Source organism: Vidua chalybeata, chromosome 1, assembly GCF_026979565.1.
Source record: "Vidua chalybeata isolate OUT-0048 chromosome 1, bVidCha1 merged haplotype, whole genome shotgun sequence".
NCBI lineage: Eukaryota > Metazoa > Chordata > Aves > Passeriformes > Viduidae > Vidua > Vidua chalybeata.
The window spans coordinates 132,998,008-133,003,035 of NC_071530.1; positions in this window are offsets into that span (position 1 = coordinate 132,998,008).

A 5,028-nucleotide genomic window follows, 5' to 3' on the forward strand; every position below is an offset into this window, starting at 1 on the left:
CGGGATCCACCATCACCCAGTCTCTGCTTCTGTGCAGTGGTTGCAATCTACTTGCTATCCTTGACAGCAAATGGGGTAACTCTGCATTCCAAGACCAGCGAAGGGCACAGCTGCTCAAGCCACAAATGAAGCAAATATCCTCATGCAACTTTGGAATGTTTGAACTTCCAATGTGTCAGAAGGTAGATGAGGCAAACCAAGAGTTTTATCTTTCCATATACTGATTTTGAAGATTTGTGTTCACACAGCACACAGAAAAGGCACGATATACATTGTACAAACATGCACATCTGCCCCAGTTTTCAGTCATAAGGTATCAGTAAGATGCCATGCAGTGAGGACATTTTGATGCTTGCTATGTATCGGTTTTTCACTACTTGCTGGGAAAGTGAATATAATTATACTGATCCTAAACTTCCCACTTATGCAAAGCTTACAGTTTGTTCACTGAGAAACATTCACCATTCACAAGGGAAGGGAGACTGGACCCTGACAAGTTCAGGTCAGCATTAAAGCCCAGCTGTGGTTCAAAGGCTGAGAAAGCTGAAAAGAAATGACCACAAAATTTCATTGATAGTACTCCATCACAGGAAACTTCTGTGCTGCCAGGCTACAGTTATTCACAATTAAGAATCTAGTAAATTATTATTTTGAAATGAAATTGAAAGTTTCAGATGGGGGAATTCAAGGCCTTGCTCTCTGACTCTGTGAAATTGGAATTTGAGGTTCTGTTTCAGAGTCATTTTCAAACGTGAAAAAGATGCAGTGGAAGAGTGAGTTAATTTACTTCTCTCTATTTATGAGCTCTTTGGAGATATCTTACCAAACCTTCACATGTAGCTAATGTTGAGTATCACCCACACATGTCCAGGAAGCTGTGAATACTAAAATGAAAACTTTCTCTGTTTGAATGGTCATATCAGATAAATGAATGCTACTATTTCCTTGTTGGAAAGAAATGCATAATTAATTCACAGCAATATGAAAATTATATGGTATAAATTTTAAAACTTTTAAAGACAATTATTTGAGAAATCAAGGTAAGCAAATAATATTTTTCAAGTGTTCACAGCAGTAAAGAGGAATGTGTGATCATTTATTAATATAAATGGTGTGAAAGCTGCAGAGGCAATCTTGCTTCCAGGCATATTGCAAGCTTAGAGTGATGATGTCAAATGGGTATAACACAGCTAAATAATTCTTTCTCCTCTGATACACAGAATACATTACTGGAAAGAAAAAGTTTTAAATTCAAATTCTTCTCCCCCCCTTTAATAATGTTCTTAAACCACAGGGATCCTGGGTAGTTCAGTAAACTGATCTGCTGTCTACTTTCTGGGGTGAACAGATTTGTGAGAAAAGCTGGGGCCTGAAATTTAGTGCCATCTTATAAAACAAGCAGAGATGCCACACAAAAAATGAAGGCAGGCAGGACATCTCCTAAACCTCCTGTTTCTTCTTCTTCATCTAACACTGAAATGGTCATGGGGATACAAAAGATTTAATTGACTCCGTATCACCAAAGGAAAAATTAATAATGGGTCCTACAACAATTACGTACGGCTTTTATGAGGAAAAGTTTCTTTTCATTATTTTAAACTTATTTTAGAGGTAAATGTAAATTCCCTGAAATCCCCTTCCCTTGTTCATCCCCTGCCCACCCTGTCCTTTTACTTCCTACTCCCATTATTTCAAGTAGCATGTTTTGAAACCAGCATACACAGAGCAGACATCACTGACAGCATGAGGAGGAAAAGCATCACTGCAGTGTGCACCAGGCAGCACAAAACCAGAGCAGCTAAAACACAGTCCAAGCTCCACTAATAGGATCTGTGGGAGACCACCCTTTTTTAGCAATTAATGAAGAGAGGTCAGATTTTAATGCCTTAATCATCTCTCAGCGTGAGGGTAGCAGCATGACAAATTAAACTTGATCCAAAAAATTGCATTTTTAATCCCTCTCCTGCTAGGCTACACCACCTCAGGTGTTGAAGTAAAGGAAGAAAAACAAATTGTGAAGTTTTTCCCCTTAAGTGTTCTGCAGATTTTAATTCTTCACTTGCACATTGCCATCAACCTCTTCCTGCCCTGCGTCAATTGCTCTCCACCCAGCTTCAGAGGCTGAGTAGTTCCCATACAATTACACTACTGGAGGAGATGGAATCAGGCCAAGGATTCAACTGATGCTGGGTATTTTCTGTTTCTGGAGGCAGATTTCTTTGTCTGTCCACTTACTTTCCCAATACAATTCTCAGTGCAAAACTAAGATTATCAGATTCATACTCTTGTACTGTTACCTTGCTGTATTAAAGATGCCATCTCTGTTTCATGCCAGCCAACATGCACTTCCCTGCCACAGGCTATTCACACACCCTCTACACAATGGCTGTGTGCCTCTGTGCCTCAGGGTTTGCTCTTTAGCTCAGGAGGGAGTCAGAATGGTGCAGATCCATCAACATTGTGCCCTGCACAGTTGGCAGTGAGGAGTAATTTTCAATAATTCAGAACTAATTATGATAAAAGGCTACCCACAATTGCTCTTTTAACAAAACAATGCAAACCTCATTTTTTCTCCTAGTCTCTTAAGTTTATTCTAAACACACCAAAGAATAAAACTTCCTTTAGCTATGGGAAAAAAAATTCCAGTTTCAAAAAGTAGTTCTCAGTTCCACTAGGAACTGATGAAAATAAAATGAAATAATTTACTTACTAGAGCTAACAAACATTTTCAGTCATGCAAAAAAAATCTTATTTGAAAGTATGTTTTTAAATTCAAAATCATAATGACACCAGAAGTTTAAATATGAAATCTGTAATAGTTACATTATTATTTTTATGCAGTAATTTTCTGAATGTTCCACCAAAAGTGGAAATTTGAAAGGTGATGTGAAATACTAGTGCAAGGAAAATGAACATGGTTCAATATAATGCTTCAAGACCCTGCTTCACATTTATGGTCTAATTCCTCTCTAGTGCTGGTAGTAATAACAGGAAAGAAAGAGAAGCCTTTTGTTGCTCTCTTGCCATTGGTTTTTCAAGGGTTTGAAAACTGCTAGGAAAAATAAGTGTCAGAAAACAAAGTTCCTGCAAGTCGAGCTAGAACTGAAATCAAAGTGATGTGAAAGCACACATGCCAGAAGGGAGCAGCCTGCCAGAGCCCCTTAAACTTTTAAGTTAAAATGAAACAACATATAAAGGCTCCCCCAAGGTTCTGCTCCAGTGTGTTTTTCATTTAGAGCTCTTGGTCTAGGAAGTTTTGCACAGTTGCAGTGTAAGACACTGATGTCTTGGTCATGTTTTCATCTGAAGACTCAGGGATGTCTGGCAGTTTTTCCTGGGCCATGTCCTGTGCTTACCTAGGGCACACACAACTCCTGGGAGGGGGGATGTGTGTTAGGCTTCTTTATTGGCTTCAAACACCATTATATCCCATTGCCCCGGGGACTGTTTGCTGGGGAGCAGTTTGATTGAAATATAATCTCTTTTGAAACTCTCTTTTTATAAAAGTAAAGTATTTTTAATCTACCAAAACATTACCACAGTGATGAAAAAGTAGCTCAGATCACTGCCCCAGTCACCCTGGGACCTTGGTAGCACAAGTACAGGGACAAGAGCTGCTGGCAGCACCCACGTGGGTAAGGGATCTCAGCAGACCTCAGTCAGAAAGTAAGATTGCTGGGAGTCAGTATTTGGCTGGGAAGCTGCTTAGAAGCACCTCAGTGGTCATCTGTTTCGAGAAGCACAATGAGAGATTTGGTGGCTTGGACAGCAATGTCTGACCTGAATCCCTTCAGAGCAAGAACACGGGACCTGCCATCTGAGATGCAAAGCTAAGGCCTGTGGGATCCTGGTAGAGATCCTGAGCCAGCCTTAGGGACAAGAGCTTTTACTCCAGAGACTTTGTGTTCCTATTTGCAGCTCCCATAACGCTGGACAGCTTAATTTTGGATTTCAGTGGATGAATCCTTTATAGCCGACAGCCATGCTGGGTAATGGCATGAAGTGTGGAACATGACTTCTGTATTGCTCTGTAAGTTCTCACAGGGGAAGGAGTCATTCCTGCTGCTCTACTGCAAAATTATTCCAGGAGAGAAACCTTTACCTGGGATAAAATCTCCCCCTCAGGATATGATCCCAGAGTGCCTAGTGTTCACGAGGCTGGTTCCAGCCCTGCAGGGACCTTGTGAAGCAGCTCTTGCCACACAAACTGCAATCACCATCAATACAACTCAGTGCAGAATCTCTGTCTGTCACTTGGACTACCCAAGCATAAGCTTTAATTATAGTCTGTTTTTCAGGGTCTCATGTTCTTGGTTGTTTTCCAAAGTGAGTGTGCAAGAGGAAAGAGTGGAAGTATCTCTGGAGTTGAGCACTCAGTATTGCACCTTCGGTTCCCAATTATACAGCAGCAAACTGCAACACCAAAGTGGGAGCAAGGCTCTCCAACGAGGCTAAAACAGTGAAGGGACAGATGGCTTTAGTGAAACAGAGCACAAGACCCAGTCAGGGCACAAGAGCTGGGTGCCAGCTCAGGCCGGGGGGCTGCTGTGTGGTACTAGCTGTGGCACGCTGGCAGATAGGTGTAAATCCTTTCTATCCAGATCCTAACCCGGGGAGGAGAGAGCTGCTGCCCGCGGCGTGTGTCTGCCCCCGGCAGGCTCGGCAGGGCAGAGCCAGCGCCGCGGCGGAGGCAGCGTCCCCGCTTCTGGGAGACACCCGCGGATGGGAAGGATCGGGGACGAGCCGGGAGGCGGTGGGGCGGGAGAGCGGAGAGAAGCGGGAGAGGAGTGCAGATGGTTGAGGGAGGAGAAGGGGAGGGGACAGCCAGGAGTCGGGGTGGGGTGCGAGAGGGAACAGCGGAGGTAATAAAGCCGGGGAGAAGGGGTAGACGGGCGAGCAGAGCCGGGGGGAGCTGGACGAGCGGGGATGGGGCTGAGGGCTTGAGCGGGGCCGGCGGGGCGGCCGTGCCCGGCGGGGCCATGGTGCCCGGGCGGCGGCGGCGGCGGCGGCTGTGAGCGGGGCGTCGCC